This window comes from Pinus tabuliformis, chromosome 5_2 (genome assembly GCF_031772625.1).
Source record: "Pinus tabuliformis cultivar Carrire ecotype Pingquan chromosome 5_2, CPIR1, whole genome shotgun sequence".
Lineage (NCBI taxonomy): Eukaryota > Viridiplantae > Streptophyta > Pinopsida > Pinales > Pinaceae > Pinus > Pinus tabuliformis.
The window spans coordinates 527,438,128-527,457,203 of record NC_142306.1 but is presented as its reverse complement, the minus strand read 5'-3'; the positions used below and the strand labels follow the sequence as shown (position 1 = coordinate 527,457,203).

Sequence of the window (19,076 nt, the reverse complement as noted above, 5' to 3'; positions counted from 1 at the left end):
TGAGTATAAGCCTCCACGAGCAGCGTATATATAAATGCCTGTGTCTTGATTATGAACAGCGAATGTGTGTATAGTTGCAGCGAATATTGCCTGTGTATTATATCACTGCCTGCGTCTTGATTATGAACAGTGTCCATGCCATGTTTAGATATCTTCATAACTGCGTATAACTGTCTTCATGTATCCGGGTCTAGATTTCCTCATAAGCGTGTGGCTTACTGCAGCTAGGGTTTGACAGCGTTTGGGCCTCCATCTTGAGCGTATAATGTCTTCCATTCTAGCGTATGAGATATCTCCATTTGACAACGTGTAGGTGTCTCTGTTTGCTACATAGATCGACCTGCGGCTAGGGCATCACCATAAGGCCAGCGTATCTTTTGGTTCTCTCCTTCCAAAAACCCAGACGTGGAGAGGAGATCACCTCAAAGATACATATTCAAAATGACATCAAATACTCATCTATTTATACTAAAATGAGGATGATGAATAGACACGTCGGTTGGGCTTCTAGATCCTACATAAGAGCTGGTCGGCTTGATAATAATTACATAAACAAAATAAATTCATATCTCCATAACTACTTATCGGAATCGGATGATCTTTGGATCAATCCTACACCTCTCGACGAGAGGGATCCAATAAAAATATCAGCTGCCATAAATAAGCCGACCCACATGGAGTTTGGCCCTAGTTGCCAATTTAACAGAGAGCATTCTAAGATAACATGAGCATAAACTGAGTGACTGAGAACCACCTAATTAGCTTAAGAATAATATGTGGAAAAGAGTCTTTTGAATTCATGACCGGAGAATCCACAGTTTTAAGATTTTTGTATCAACGTTTCGAATCCCAAATGGGATCCATCATCAGGATATGAGAATGATGAGACCATGTAAAGTTGAGACCCTGTGTGGAACACATCCACATAAAAACCAAAAAATTATCTAAGAAAATGCAAGAAAACGTTATCTTAGTGAACTGTAATAGTGCATGTCTCTATCACCGCCAAGGTGGTATTATAGAGCTTCTTGGAGAAATAACCCCTTAAAAAGAAAAGGCATAACCCTAGATAGAACTGTAAAGATAACATTCTACACTTATGCCTAGAACCTTGAGGTTCCAGAATCATGGTCATCGCATAATTGACCTTTTATGTTAATTCTTTAGTGCTACGCGATCATAAAACAATTCATTCAACCCAAAACCAAAAACAAGGTTGCCACAACAAAGATTGTCATGCACATTAAAATAAACATCAACGCAATCAGACCAACTTTTCCCATGAAGTATAGTATAAACATTTGAAAATAAAAGTCTCATTATGAGATAGAAATAGTTTTAGTGCTTTAAAACAATTTTCCATAAAGTCGGTTCAGACACAAGAAGAATAGCTAAACCATAAACATAACGTAACGGACAACTAGAAACATATCACGAGGTAGGTCAAACATGCGGACATGTCACAATTAAACTAAAAGGAACAGTGTTGTCGGCAAAATAACAACGAGAGACTCCTGCTTTACAAAGGAAGAGGACATAATCTAAATGATTCGATACAAGGCCGAAGCCTTGCTCGCTCTAGACTATCTGAGCTAACATCAATTATAGTGATGACAATTGAGAAAAGAAAACCGTCCACCAGGCGACAAGAAAGCTGGAAGCAAGCTCCAACAAAGTAATTTGCATGCAGTCCGAGGTCTGAGATAAAAAATTTATTCCTGGAATGATAAAAGAACAAAACCACGACTCAAAATTGAGAACCCTTCTCTTCACCGAATAAGATAGCCAGAGATACTAAGGACTTACCCGGGAAAATTTCAAATGCCAAGCCAGGCATGGTGCCATTCCACCTTCATAGCAGGCAGCGTTTGGCGAGCTCATCACCACCCAACCTGCAAAGGGTTTTGAGAAATAGCATTAGGAAACCAAGACAAAAACAAATATAGAAAATTAACAAAGTGAGAAAGCTACAGAACAATCTTCTCACACCTGGTAATGGGAAGAAATTCATGAAAATCGTCGGCAAAAACACCTTGTCCGCCATTGCGATATGTTGTGTGCACCATGCACACAAACCATTAGAACCAGCTACCCACAGGTGGAACAGGGAAGCCAAGCATAGCGCCAAGGCGTAAGGTAGAAAATGAACACCAAAACCCTACTTGAGAGCCTGAAAAGTAACCCAAAGCTCTTTCAGCTGTGCGATCAGAAACCCATGACTACCACCGTTGATTGAGATCGAGAATCCTGAGGTAAACTGACTCAGCTACACTGTCATTTAATCCGACACAGCAGAGGGTTTAATTATCAAAGGATGGGTGGGTGGTAAGCTGAGTTGTCCCATTGCGGTGAGAGCAAAACTTATTAGGACTGTAGTGAACTGACAGAGTTCATAAATGTCAACCTTATCAGTACAACCGTAAAACTTGACTCATATGGTATAAACTTTGTTTATGTAAATCTGGAATACAGATAAGGTTAATGATATGTATTTATCATGGATGGATAATGCTACAATTAAATAAAAAAAAATTATTGTTATCTTTTATTTTTATTGCAAATGGAATTGTGAGAGGTTCTCTTTATCTCACTCATATCAATACAAGTAATAGAAAAGAAAGAAAAGGGGCAACAATTTTACTTGTGTTTGCCATTTTTTTAGATAAAACGTATAAATAAATGCATTAAAAACAAAAGAAAATAGGGAATGGTTCTGCTTGTGTTTGTAAACGAAATAAAGGGGTAATGGTTCTACTTCTGTCTGTAATTTTTGTAGCGAAAATGCACATTATCGGACAAACTGCTGGAATTCATTAAACACATTCGTCAGTTACAAAATAAGCTAATAGAGCTCGAAAAGCAAAGAGATCTGCTAAATTATTGGTCACTGTTAATCCATTTCGTAATAGCTCCTGTATTTATAAAAACCTGCAAGCCTCCCAGGCTCGACCCTCCAATGTACGGGACAAATTTCAGACAGTAAGGGTTAGCAAATTTGTTCAAGGTATTCAAGTTGCTGTAAATATTTTCAAGGATCAGATCGCCTTCTCTTGCCTTCTAAACTTGTTAGAAGGAGCCGGAGTTGAAGTTGTGAGTGCAAGTGTTACTGCTATAAATGATAGAGTATTTTATAGCATTCACTGGAAGGTAATCTCTTATTCGATGACATTTCTGAATCTGCAATGCTTGTCAGGTATTTTTTTTCTCGGAAAGTACGTTAACGTTTCTATTTTAACGCTATAGCCCTTAGATTTACGCCATTTTGATACCGCTGTCCTACAAGGAAGAATTGATCAATTGATGAATGAAAACCTTCCAAAAGTTTCGGTGACAAAGTAATATAAAGTTTACATTTCTTGTGGCTGAGTATTTCTGGTAAAATGGCTAATGTCTTCGCGAACAAGGCTGTGTGAGACTAGGTGTAAATAAAAACAGGCACGAAGTTAAAATTATTAAACTTGAAACAGACGTAGTCTAAATAATGTTTAATCACACTTTTTCCTCTATATAGGAACACATTCGTTTAATTCTATAGTTAATATAGGTTTCTTAAAGTTTTTCTCTCTTATCACTCTTTATATGTCCATATTATCTGCCTCATGAAGTGTGTACACATTGAAGTTATGGAATGTCAGAACGGTAGAGCAATTTTTGCAAACCTTTTTATGTTTGATGTTTATTTTGTTGAGAAAACTCTATACGCTAGATTTAGGTGTACGAGAAACTTTATTGGCCCACCCATTGAAGGTAAAAGGAAGTTTTCATGTCCGCAAAGACAACTGTGTAAATTGCCAAATGAGTAAATTGTCAGAATAAATGAAGGCTTATTTTCTTCTGTTCGAAGGTGTTTTTCTGTTATTCTTCATTTAAGTTGTACAATATTTTATATTTTTATAGCATTTTGTGCTCTCTATTATTGAATGTAATTCCTAGAAATGGCAGCAGTCAAATGGTCATGGAATGATCTCAAAAATTGTTTCTTTGTTGTGAAAATTGTGACATGATTTTCTTTTCTTTATTTTGATGGGGGACGAAAATATAAACATAAATATTTTTATTTTTATTTTTAGTAGGTAATATTTGATTATATAAAATTGTCTTTATTAAATATATAATTTAATATTAAACTAAAAATCTTGGTCATGGATTTCTCTTAAATTTGGAGATAAACATTTAAATTTATTTTTTTGATATGAAGTAAAAGGTCTACTCATTGTAAATGTGTTAGAAAACTTGCACAGATGAATCTAGCTAGTAAAGGTTGAACACACAGCTTTGCAGAGCAAAAACACTAAAAAAAAATCGAAAAAACAAAATAATGATTCATTAGAAAATAGGTTAGAATGCTCATAATATAGCATTACTGGGTTAAGATCCCAAGGTAATGCACCATAGTGGTGATCAATGAGAAGACTCAACACCTACAACAAGTTCGGAGAGAACTAGCCAGTTGCGGAGTGAAAGAAGTAGCAAATCAGGGAGTAAATCATGCAGAAGAACTAACCCGTTGCGGAGTTAAAGAAGGAGTAAATCAGGGAGTAAATCATGCAAAAGAACTAACCAGTTGCAGAGTTAAAGAAGGATCAAATCAAGGAGTAAATCATGCAGAAGGAATCTTGCATGTAGTCCCATGCTCTAACTAAGAGTTTGCATGTAGGTGTGTAGTAGTTCCAACACCCCCCCTGAACACCACTATGGGGAAAAATAGAAAATGGGCCTTGGCATCTAAGGCCAAAGGTCACCCAAAATATAGTGAAACTTGTACTAAAATTTAGGAAAGAGGGAAAACCTCATGGGAAAACCCCCCCTCAAAATACAATGCAATCAAAAGAAAAGAGGAAGGAAAGACAGTTCCTAAGCAACAGTGTCCTTCACTCCAAGACGATCGCACAGAGAGCGAAACTTTCTTGGTGAAGATGTCTACAGTCTGCTCTGCTGAAGGACAGAACTGAAAATCAATGACCCGATCATGTACTAAGTCTCTAATGTAGTGCATATGGATCTCTATGTGCTTCGTCCACTGCCGATGTACTGGATCCCTGCAAAATTTGAGAGTGCTTTGGTTGTCACACTAGATGACAATGGGTTGGTGGAACTGGACGCCCAACTCAGTGAGGAAGTGCTATAGCCACAGAGCCTGAATGGTGATGTACTACTCCTCTGTACTCGGCCTCAGCTAAAGAGAGAGCAATAGCAGTCTGCTTCTTGCTCGACCAATAGATAGGGTCAGATCCTAGACTGAGTGAATATCTGGAAGTGGACTTGCGATCAATTTTGTCTCCCACGCAATCATAATCTATGAAGCCAATCATAATCTATGAAGCCAAGGAGATTCAATGCAGTGCCTGCTGCATAGTGAATCCCGAAGGTGATGGTGCCCTGCACATATCAGAGGATGCGCTTGGCAACATTCCAGTGTAGCTCATGTGGCTCCTGCATGTATCTAGAAACTGCCCCTACTGCATATGAGAGATCTGGTCTGGAGTGGGTGAGGTGCAACAAGGTCCCCACTAGCTGTTGGTAGAGAGTGCTATCAACTAATGGAGTGTCACCTCCATCCTCAAGGTGGACCCCAGACAGAAAAGGAGTCGGTGCTGGCTTGCAGTCAGTCATGCGAAATCTCTCAAGGAGATCCTATGCATACTTAGCCTAAGAGAGTTTGATGCCTGTGGCATCTTGGCTGATCTCAAGACCAAGAAAGAAGTGTAATGGACCCATTTCCGTCATCAAGAACCTATCATGCAAGGCCCTCTTGACTGTAGTAATGGCTGAAGCCGAGCTGCCAGTGATTAGGAGATCATCCACATACAAAACTAAGATAAGAAGAGAATCATGTGTCCTGAGCATGTAAACATTTGGATCATAATTACATCTTTTAAAGTTTTGTGAGAAGAGAAAAGAATCCATCTTCACATACCAAGCTCTCGGGGCCTGCTTAAGGCCGTAGAGAGATTTCTTCAGTCTGTAGACCAAAGATGAATCTTGAATGAAACCATGTGGTTGCTCCGTGTAGATCTCCTCAAATAGGTCTCCGTGAAGAAAGGCATTCTTCACATCCATCTGATGTACTTCCCACCCCTGGGGAGCTGCAATGGCAAGTGTAAGGCGTATGGAATCCATCTTTGCTACTAGAGCAAAGGTTTCATCATAATCAATGCCATGCACTCGTTGGAAGCCTTTGGCTACTAGCCTTGCTTTCAATCTGGTGATTTGCCCATCTGCAGCACTCTTGGTCCTATAGACCCATTTGCATTGGACAAGTTTCCTTCTTGAAGGAAGGGGGACCAGATCCCAAGTCTGGTTCTCGAGGAGGGAGTTATACTCCTCCTCCATGGCGGACTCCCAAGATGGATGCCCAGCAGCCTCAGCATAAGACTGTGGATCAGAAGAATGAACCAAATGATAATGCTAGGATGGTGATGGTTCAGTGGTAGTGATGGCAAGAGGAGGCTCAATAAACTCTGAGCTAGTCCTCTACAGATCAGAATTATCCCCCACAACACCATTTCTAGTAGCTGGGTGGTCTTGTATATATATCTCACGTAAGATCCTTGTTCTCTGATTTATGACGGGGGAATATGATTCACTGCTAGAAGCCCGATCTGGGCTTGGATGTGGATCATCATATGCATGCACTAGATTTGTATCTGAAGACTTTGTCTCTACATCTGCATGCTCTACCTCGGCATTTGGATGCTCTGTATCTGCATCTGAATGTACTGAGTCATCATCTCAGACATGAGGTAGATAAAAGGTGTATGTATGCGGAAATTGAGATGCATGCGAGAGACTTTCCTCAAATTTGACACTTCGCTCAATGATGAGCTTGTCCGTAGAGGAAATTAGGAGCCGGTATCCCTTCACACCATCAAGGTATCCAACAAAGATGCACTCAATGCTCTGTGGATCAAGAGCTTTCCTCTTTTCAGAGGGGATCTTGGCCCATGCTCGGGAGCCAATAACACGGAAGTGGGTGACCTCTGGTTTAGTACCACTCCAAGCCTCAAAGGGGGTCTGATCATTGACAGACCTATGAGGAGATCTGTTCTGGATGTAGTTATCACAATTAAGTGCTTCAACCCATAGCTTATGAGGCAGTGACTTAGCATGCAACATGCAAGAAGCCATATCTTTCTCTCAGTAACTTCGTTCTACTGCGGAGTGTATGGAACTGTGTACTGCAAATGTATGCCAGACTGAAGGAAAAGTTTCTGAAGTGTTGTGTTAACATATTCCCCCCCATTTTTTGTATGGAGGGATTTGATCTTTCTCTCTGACTGTGTCTCAACTAGTGCTTTGAAATCTTCAAAGTGTGCAAAAATTTCAAATTTGGCCCTGAGAAGATACACCCAAGTATACAGTGAGAAATCGTCAATAAATGTAAGCACATACCTTGCTTTGTTGATGGAAGGATGAGGAATAGTCCCCATGAGATCACTATGGATCAGATCTAGAGGAGAGGATGCTCTGTGAGTCTTGCCGGTGTCAAACTTTTCTCTTGGATGTTTGCCAAGGACACACCCTTCACAAACTCCTTTGGAGAAACTAATATTTGGCAAGCCTTCCACCATCTCATTCTTGCTTAGCTGCTACATATACCTGTAATTTAAGTGACCAAACCTCTCGTGCCAAAACCTACTACTATCATCAGCATGTGTAAGCAATAAGGAGGATTCATATTCAATAAATTCATAAAATGTATATAGTATGGCTCCATTGTTTACCTCACCAGTTGCAATTTTGGAGCTACTATGTAGATCATATATGTTCACTGCATCTGGAGTGAATTCCACTCTCTTTCCGGTGCCAGAATGAGTGATCTGATAAACTGAAAGCAAGTTTACCGAAAGTTTTGGAACATGAAGCAGATCTTCAAAGCTGCCGTGTAAAAGTTCCACTCTACCTTTTCCGGTGACCTCAACAGGTGAGTCATCTCCCATGAGGATGGGAGGTCCTTTGCATGCATCCAAAGAGGAATAGAATTCCTTTGTAGTAGCCATATGATGTGATGCACCAGAACCTATAATCCATGCATCAGGGGAAGAATTAATTGCAACTAAAGCATGAAAATGGTTACCTTTCCCGTGTGGCGGATCCTCAGTTTTCTTCTTGATGCCCTGAGGAATGTGGTCCCCAAGTTTGTGCTTCTAAAGGATTTCTTCCATTTGGTCAATTTGTTTCTTCATGCAAGAGGATTCTGAATGGAATCCTCTTTGACAGTAGGTGCATCTGTTTCCTTTCTTCCCTTTCTCATTTCCCAAGCCAGAGGAGTCATTGAAGGGCTTGGTGTACCCTTCCTTCTTTGGATGGGAATGCACTTTTCCCTTGTCTTTTTGCTGCTGATTTTTCTGATTTGAATCAGATCTGTGATTTTTATTATGGCTTCCGTCATGCATAGCAAGTGCATGCGCTTTTGGAGGTTTGATTTTCCACATGCCAATGAGTTTATCTTGCTCAAAAATAAGGGACTCCATAAATTCTTTGAAGGAAGGCATAGTGTAGGATTTATCTGTTGCGAGCCTTATTGAATGAAATTTAGACACAAAGACAGAGTATTCTGGTCCTAGCTTTGACATAATAGAGAGAACTTGGTGACTCTCCTCCTTAGATTTGTCAATTCCACAACCCTTGAGTTGCAGCAATAGATCATTATATTTGGTGAAGAAGTCTTGAATTCTGTCATAGTTACGTGGATCCAATGACAACAGCTCCACTTCGAGCAGATATCCTTTCATCTCATCTTGTTTCCATAGAGTTCTTCAACCTTTTCCCAAATCTCATTGGGAGTATTGCAGGCAGATAGATGAAACTGCAACTCCAGAATGATGCACATGCATATGGATCCGTGGGCCTCATCCATACGGTTGAGGTGCTTGGATTTATCTATGGCTGAAGTGGGTTCCACTTCTGTAGCCATGGTAATCCTATACAACCCTTTATGATTAAGGTATCGAGCCATTTGGTCCTTCCATTCGTGATAGTTGTATGGTGTTAGGATCGATGCTTTGGGAAACTCCATTTTTCTATCGATCTTCGATCTCCAAGCTATAATACCTGCAAAATAAAGTAATGGTGCGCCTTTTATATAGCAACCTGTGGCTCTGATACCATGTAAATGTGTTAGAAAACCTACACAGATGAATCTAGCTAGTAAAGGTTGAACACACAGCTTTGCAAAGCAAAAACACTAAAAGAAAATCGAAAGAACAAAATAATGATTCATTAGAAAATAGGTTACAATGCGCATAATATAGCATTACTGGGTGAAGATCCCATGGTAATGCACCATAGTGGTGATCAATGGGAAGAGTCAATACCTACAACAAGTTTTGGAGAGAACTAGCCAGTTGTGGAGTGAAAGAAGGAGCAAATCAAGGAGTAAATCATGCAGAAGAAATAACCAGTTGCGGAGTTAAAGGAGTAAATCAGGGAGTAAACCATGCAGAAGAACTAACCAGTTACGGAGTTAAAGATGGAGCAAATCAAGGAGTAAATCATGAAGAAGGAATCTTGCATGTAGTCCCATGCTCTAACTAAGAGTCCGCATGTAGGTGTGTAGTAGTTCCAACACTCATTAAACCGAATATTATTTATATTTAATTGGATTTTTCCAATTCAATTTTGTTATATATGTTTATAAAAGATTATAATGGCATGTAAATCTCATTTTACATATTATTTATCAACCTATGTGTTTATTGAAGTGTTGTGTATTTTAACATTGAATTAGTTAAACTGAGAAAAATTGAGCGGACAAGGATGGGAACGAGCGGTGCCAAAGAATGAGTGGTCAATGGGAACATAAGGGCCTGTAATCAGCAGTTCAGAGAAGAGATTCAAGATCGAAGAACCAGTCCGTAGGCAGCATAGAAGACTCTGCGAGAAATGTGCGCCATCCACCATCTCAATGCAGCACAGAACTTGGTAGCATCTCCTCGTTGTCGTGCGCGAGCTCGACTCTGCTGCAACAGGGAGGCATTTACAGCTCAGAGGAGGCGGAGCAGGGGCAAGATGGTCTGAAGAGGCCATCTTAAAAACCAAGTTGATGAAGCCTCGACCCTCACAGTTCATAAATGTGCCATAAATATCGGCGGTGGCTTTTTGTATCTGCTTATCAGTGGAAGCGTGGGTGGCCAGGTGGCCTTGCCACTTGCCAGCCCAAGGTCGCTGCATAGTACCTGCGTGCCTAAACACCCGCATCCGGGAATCTATATATTTCAAATTAATAAGTTCTAAAAATATTATTTTATTCACTTATATTTTTGAATATCTTTCCTCCAATTAACTTAATTAAGAAGAACATATATATTAACAGGCTAAGCCACTTCACATACATAACAAGGATAAAAAAAAAATTACATATCCTCCTAACACACCCAAATGGATAAGTTACACCTAAATAGCTCATTGATTTAATTTTATAATTCCATAATCGATATGAATGAAAGTTGGGAGATTAGTTATATTGGGCATCTGATAAATGTATATGTAATTTTATGCATTCCTGTTTTATAAATTGACAAGGTTACTACATAGACCCCAGGCGTATATATGTACACATTGTTTGACCCGCTACTACTCCAAATTTAATACTATCATGCAACAGTGATCCACTGGGAAGTTTCTTGAAGTTCCAATGGTTTCCAACTATCATTAAGGAGAATGGGATTAGGTGATACTTTCTCCACTATTGGTCTGAGATGAGACAATATGACGGTTGTAATTGTTTGGGAGCCGGTTAGGGTGCCAATCACTGTGACTTATTAATGGGTTGCGTCATTTGGCACTGCTACTTTTCATGAGGAGGTTCTGCAACATGTCGAAACCCTAATTAGTACAACCCTGAATAGATAGGTATTCTTATAGTTTCTCACTTTTGTTAAGTCTTCTGATTACCTTGTTAGTGTTCCATTCTAATCATTGGATTTTGATTGCGTCTGTAGGGTTCCTAATAGTAGGAAACCCTCATAACATGGCAAGTGATAGAGAACTTGTATTCAATAGAAGCGAGGTATATTATCATTGATAACATTATTTTTTCGGCATGAGTGTTACTACTTGTCTTATCCTTTGTTGGAATGCTAATATAGTTGAAATTTATTCCTACAAGAGGAACTCTATCATGTATCAGGAAATGATATCTTTAGGTATTAATTTAATTTGTAACACCCTCTTCCCACATTTACCTAAGTTAACTGGTCACATGTGACGAGAGGCTACTATGATGTGATTCAAAACCCCATGTACAGTTAGGGAAGTGGAACTCACAAAACCAAACCATTTTGAGCTTCCACAAATGCTAGAGACCCTTAAGGAGCCAACCAATCTTTCCAGGTCACCAACCCCTCAGAAAACTTGACATTTCACTGATCTGGACCCTCATCCTCTCCCATTACTAGCCATACATGTCACTGAGCCTTTACATTCACTTCCACAACAAGACATGCGAGTGACTTTGGACTTTCATAATGAGTTGTGAGTCAGCAACGCCGGATTCTGTGCCACATTTTCAAGGCCAGAAGTGAGGCCCCTTCTTGGAACTTCATGAAACTTTTGGAAATGATAAATAATAATGGAATGATGCTACTAATCTAATCATTAGTAAAAGTACTTGAGTTGATCCCTATTATCCATGACATGAACTAATCAAACATGTCAGAAGTATGTAATCTACAGGTCATAAAAATAGATCTGAGCATAAGGGTATCACACTTATCTGATATTCGTAAAGAAGCATTGTTGCTCTATCAGAATAGTTGCATTATCATATTTAGGTCATATATCCATTGTACATTCATTTTCAAACCAAAACAAGATGAGAGCCATACATAAATTTGGTCATGAGTCATACTCAAAACCATCATATAACCATTAGAAATAACAAGGATATATCAACTATAAGAATCACATATGAACTCATATATTTACACATGAAATACTAAATAGAAATAGCTCTTATTAACGAATACTTAAGCCAACCAGGTCCGAGACTTCCATGAACCACCCAACCATAGATTGGTTGAACCAAATCTTTCTTTTAACCAATCACCCCAATGCCATATTCCAAGCATGAATGTGGGACTCACAACAAAACCAACAAGGGATTCCTAAGGCCAAACCACCTCAACCCTCATTAATAGAACCAAGATTTACCACAATCCCCACCCATGTCCCCACCAGATCAGTGGGCCCTAAATGAGCATGGATGCTTTTCGATCTCTCCACCTAAATAGTGAGGAATTGTCCATCTCAACCTCTCAGATTTACTGTGTATCCCACCATTACTAGTCAAGGGATTCCTATGCCAAATAATGGGTATTCACTAGTGATATCTACTATGTATCACACCATTCACTAGTCAAAGGATTCCTAGGTCCAATCGAGGTGCTCACAACTAGTCTTTATCGTTTATTCCATCCCGATATTCATAGGCCTTGTGAATAATCCTAAGACCACTCCACTTAGCTTGAAAGCCATTTGATAATCTAGCTCAACCAAATACAAGAGAGCCCACCACATCATGGCTATCTAGAAATGGAAAGGCAAAGCTGAAGAACAGTGTCACACATGCAAAAATCCCTACCACTGACAGCAAGCGAATAAAAAATACACATGCATGGCACATCTAGCAATGAAATCATACATGAAAATTGATTCCTCCAAGTAATCCCACTGTAGCTTCTTGATCCTACTCTTCCTTTCTTGATATTCTCTTCCCCTTGCCTTCTTTTTCATTTATTTTCTTTTCTTGATTGAATGCTAGAGTGATCCAAGAATGCTCTAAGAGTCCAAGAGTGAGAGAGAGAGAGAGCTCCAAAACTAGACTAAAAAAAATGTACCAATTGATCCTCATAAGCCTTTTTAGTAGTGATTTCTCTCTTTTCTTCAATTTCCCATTATTTCGTTCAATTTCCTTCTCACATGAAACATGTGACATTTCACGTTCCTTTTCTCCTAATTTCCTTTATTTCCATAAAGAAAATGCCAATTAATTCCTCATGCCTTTCCAAATCTTTTTTCTTTGCCTTTGCCAATTTCGTTAGCCATAATAAACCAATGAACACCCAAGCTATGATATTTTGCCTAAAATTTAGCTTGGAATATGTGTCACATGACCTTGGTTATTATTTTTCCTTTATTAACTTTATTACATTGATTTTATACTAGGGTTGTTACAGAAGCTTCCCCCTTCGGAAACACTGTCCTCAGTGTTCAATAACACCTACTACCAACATGACCATTGAAAGCAAAACATACCACCCATGGAGATTTATAACTTAGTTGGATGCAATATTTACAATAATCAACCTGCTGAGAAGCAAACCAACATGATAACATAACAACATCAAAACCATAATGCATGAGATTTGTACCACTTATTAGAGCTTTATAGCACAACTCATGGCAGTATTTACAACCATATAAATATGTTCATTTACCAAAAAATCACACCAAAACATATGACAAAAACATTCTCTCAACCAGCCAATAGAGAAGGATACAAAGCCCGCATATGATCTATCATCTTCCATGTAGCTTCATCGGTCCCAAAGTGCTTCCACTGCACTTTAACATGACTAATTTCTCAGTTTAGGAGTGTGATAATCTCTCTCTGCAATATGCACTAAGGTTCTAGTTGGAATTCTCCATCTGGCTAGACCTGCAATACAGACTAGTCAATCACATGATCAACAACTTCACACAACTAAAACATTATGGACTTTCACTGTTAGAGGTAGTGCAAATCGAAGGTAGTTATTTGACTAATCCTTTCAAGAATATTGAAAGGTCCACCAAATTGAGGTGCTAACTTGGCACATGACCTGATCCGCAAGGAGGTCTTCTTTGGCTTTATGTGCAAGTACACCTCTTCCCCAACCTCAAACTCCTTAAACATCATGTTTCGATCTGAATAAATTTTCTTGATTTCCTATGTTTCCTTCATATTCTTCTTCATAACCTACATTTGTCACTCCTTCTCTGTTAACATATCTCATCCCATAAACACCATGTTCACTAGATCACTCCAACTGATGGGAGTATTACAACTCTGCCCATAGAGTGCCTCAGACAAACTCATCTTCAGTGACACCTGATATTAACCATTATTATAAGCAAACTGAACCAATGGTGGGTACTCCTCCGATATCCTCTGGCGATGCATCACATACATCCTCAACATGTCTGTAACACCCTCCTCCCACATCTACCCAAGCAAGCGACCAGCGAGGGTAAACATGTGACAAAAGGCCACTATGATAACACTCAAACTCCTAGGTAACCTTAAGGAAATGGAGTCAACAAAACAAGACCTTTAGACCTGCATCAGGTGCTTCCTGATCCTCGGGAGCTAATCCAACACTCCAGGTGCCAAAAACTTGAGTTAACCTAGCATTTCAATGGATTAAACCCAAATTAGGTCCCATGAAAAGGAATGCATGTGATTTGAACCCTATAGTTGCTCCCACCATGCCTGCAATGCAGAGACTGTGATCTATTTCAGCTAGTTCTGTGCCAGAGACTCCCCGATTCAAGCCACATTTTTAGGTCTATTCTCCAAAGCAATGCTTAGAAATTAATGAGAGTTTCCAAGACAATAAATGGCACCAACATAAATATTCTAACACAAAACTTGATCAAGGGCTTGACCTAACCAAGCCTAACCATGACAGTTTTTTGTCAAACACTTAGTAAATATGAAACCTATAGATCTAAATAAAATATCTGAGCATAGGGGTCTCATAATTATATGAGATTCACCACGGAAGATTGTTTCCTTATCGCTTTAACTTCCACTCCATCCATTAGTTCATAGATACATTCTTCATTCATTTATAGGTAAAGACTTGATGAGAGCCATACATAACTGTTGTCATAAAACATCTACTTAACAAGCATAACAGGGACAAAAATATCAATGAAATCATAGCCATATACACCACATATGATCCATCATAATACTCATAGAAACACCAAGAGAAATAACCTTTAACACATATTTCATGAAACTTGGAATTAAATGGTTGATCTAGAATGTCAAGATAACAGCAAAACTCATTTCTAGTCACGTCCTTGAAATGATTTTTTTCCAATTTTAATGAAATATATGCTTTTCATTAATGATGCAAAACCCAAACCCAGGATGGGACTTCCAAGTTCGACCCGACTGTAGAATGGTTGAGCCAAATGTCTCTTCAACCATTCAACCCCATGTCATAGAACACATAGAACACATTAATCAAAAGCCATCCAGAGCTTCCAGACGTTATCCACCTCAATGCATCAAACATTGATTCCACCTCATGATCGGACATCACCAAAACTATCATCTGATCAGTCTCTATCCTAACCTTACAAGGGTTTAGAGAATTTGTTCCAACCTGGTTCCTAGGACTAGTAACTCAACCCATGGGTAGTGTTGGGCTCTAGAGCACCTTTCCAACCAAGGCTCTAAGACTAGTAACTGAACCGAAAACTATTTTCAGGCTTCCAGAGTGTTTGTTGAACTAAGGCTTCGAAAACTAATAACTCACCCCATGAAAGGCTTCTAGAGTGTTTTTACAACCAAGGCTTGTAGGACTAATAACTCAACACAAGTTGTTACAGGGCTTCAAGATAATTTCTCCAACCAAGGTTGCGAGACTAGTAACTCAACCCAAGCCATTGAAGGGCTTCTAGATCATTTGTCCAACGAAGGCTTCCAGGAACTAATAACTCAACCCAAGCCAACGAAACGCAAGAACTAACCAAAATAAAACAAGGAAATAAACCCACAATCTCCATGGCTATCGAGGAAATGAAAAGGATCGGAAAATCCACTATCAATCTAGGCATTCCTCCATGCTAGTGGAAAATCATAACCAAGAAACCACATGCATATTCGGTTCATGCCAAAACTAGTGAAGGAACAATATATGCAGCTGAGTACATGCAAAAAAATATGATGTAGTTATTAATCTCGATGCCCTCTTGTGCTTTCCTAGTCTTCCTTTGCCTACTTACTCCAAAAATCCAAGTACGCCACACCCTCAAAGAGTGCTCCAAGAAAACTCTAAGTATCCAAGAGTTTGAGAGAGAGAATAAAGGAGAGCTCCAACAAAACCTTTCAAAATCTTACACCAATATCTTTAAACTGATCCTCAGAAGCCCTTTTATTAACGAGGCCTCTATTTTCTTCATTCTCCATTATTTTCCTTCATTTTCCTCCTCTCGAGCAACATCTGAGCTTTCACCTTCCTTTTCTCCTAATTTCCATTATTTTCATAAATAAATGTGCCAAAAATTCCTTTTTTCCTTTCTAAAGCCTTAGCCATTTCCTTTCCCAATTTCCTTAGCCATAATAAAGCGAATCAACATCCCCTAGGATGTTTCCCCCACCATTAATCTTGGAATCCATGTCCCATCATTTGTGGATTTATATATTTTTCATGGATTTTTTACCAAGGCTGTTACATAACCCTCCCCCTTGGGGGAACATCGTCCTCAGTGTTCAATGGCACATATAACCAGGAAGACTTCTGAAACTAAACAGATTGCCCATGGAGCCTTCTAACATAGTTCATTAGAGTATTTATAATTACCATTGTTGAAACATGAAAATCATACTATTTACTGAAGGTTTATTATATAGCTCATTATAGTATTTACAATAAGAACATATACACATACACATTTCCTTCAACCAGCAAATAACGATATTGTTTATTGAGCTTTATAAACCCATCTTGATATAATATTTACAATAATACACAGATATACATATATGCACATTTTCTCAACTAACAAATAAAAGGATAAGATGCCCACATATGAAACAAGGGAATCCAAAGGCTCACACCTTCACCTTCAAAGTAATACCAGGATTCACCTCCTTTCAAGGAAGTCCAAAATCCACTACAAAACCAAATCTTCATCAAGTTTCCAGTGCTATAATCTCGCACTACATGTCCTCTGAGTGAAGAGTTACCGACTCATTTTTCCAGGGTGCACTCCCAATGTGCATTTGATTCCATCTAGAAATGTTAATGGCCAAAAAAAATCCATCCCCTATCTTCCATTCTCTGTTACATAGTCCCTCAAGCAATCATTTCATCCCCTTTTGTTCAGTCACACACCTTCCAGGTTCTACCTGAACCCCCATCTCGGGTAATCCATCCCTTGGCAAGGCTTCCTCACATCAAAACATACAAAAACCAAGGCATATCCCTACCTTAAAATCATCATACTGGTGATAACATGCTCATGGAAATCAATAGACACTATTGGGTACCAATTTCCCATAATGGCACTGCTCCTGAAGTGCTCTACTAGCATATTACTACATGTTCCAATTTCTTTTGTTGTTGTAAATTATTATAGTTCATTTTAGCCACTCAACCGGGCATGTTCATGCATTCCGGTTTCAAGCACATAATTTCCATTAGATTCAAATAAATTGAATTAAATTCACATCATACCTCATTGGTAGCTTGTCAATAAGGTATGCTTGTAATCGTGTTTACTTCCTGTCGCAACAAATAAAACTAGAATCTTTGATCAAATCATCGTGTATAAACATATCACATCAAGTTAGCTTAAAACACAAGCATCATAGATCAACATCATAAATCACATGTAACCATCATAAACTAGAATCATAAATAACATGCATAATTAAACTAAAATAAAATACTAATACTTATCCTTTAATCAATCCTTGGCTTACACCATTGTCCTTATTTCGTACACACTCTAGATTGGTTGCCACACCCGACAAACGCCTAGTGCCTTCTCCTCAACCATGTGCACACACATATAGTGTACATCCCACACATATAACCACACGCAACATATGGCACCATGCAATACATGCATCTACACCCAATGTGCAACACAACATAATACATATCCTATGTCTGGTGTACGAAACATCACAACATGTATACGTACACAATGTACATCACCATACATGCGTCTATATACAACATGCGACATCAAAAATTCATACACATACACCTGATATATAACACAACTCATACATCTGTACTCGATGTACAATGCCACACAACACATGTACCCACATAGAGTACAACATGTGGAATACACATGTCATGATACAATGACTACACAATGCACATACATAGTACCACATGTACACAACCCAACATGTATGAGATGCACATAATACCACACGTACACCAGTAGCATATGTACAACATGCACAGAGTAACACCTATACTAAGCACCACCTGCACATGTGATCAGCATCACATTGACATGGCACCACCCGCACAATGTGTACACAATGCCACATGTTCATCATACCACTTGTAAAACATGTACACAATACCACATGTACAGATTATCACATGCATGACACGTACACGAAAACACGTGTACATAGCGCCACATGCACGGCATGTACACAACAAAACCCGCACATAATGCCACTTGTACCACATGTACATGACACCACATGCTCGCAACACCACTTTTACAATCATGCACACAACACCACATGTACATAGCATGATATGTACAACATGCCCGCAATGCCATATGTACATAGCACCATACAAAGCATTACATATCCAACATGTGCACAACACCATATGCACACAAGACCACATATACATCATGTACATAGCACCATATATACCCAACATTGCATATACAACATTCACACAACACTATTTGTACCCCCTTGTACATAACATTGCATAAACAACATGTACACACACCATATATGCACAACCCCACATGCACACAACAACACACATGCAACATATACAACACACACAACATATGCACAACAATAGCACGACACATCCAAAACCACACTATCTTTACCAATGAACTTTGCTTTCACTGTCTTATCCATGCTTGTCACAGCATGTGATATACGACACTGCTTTCATTTCGCTGATGTATCACTATAGTTACCTGTCCATATTATATATATAATATACTCACATAATATCAACTCATAGCACTTGATACTAACCTCGTATATGGGTCGGGCTATTCTTCCCACTCGATTACTCATAAGACCAAAAACCTCTTCATGCCATTTGCCTGCATAAGCAATCATTCCTCCA

The 19,076-nt window shown here is 38.9% G+C and overlaps 1 long non-coding RNA gene across 1 annotated transcript; it reads right to left on the bottom strand.

Moving 5' to 3' along the window:
* Window positions 1-1,312: 1,312 nt before the first annotated feature.
* LOC149160039 (uncharacterized) lies at window positions 1,313-2,439 on the bottom strand. Its single transcript, XR_016261189.1, has 3 exons — window positions 1,990-2,439; window positions 1,807-1,892; window positions 1,313-1,718 (listed from the first exon to the last, which is right to left on the bottom strand). It is a non-coding gene; the product is annotated as an uncharacterized LOC149160039 (long non-coding RNA).
* Window positions 2,440-19,076: the final 16,637 nt, after the last annotated feature.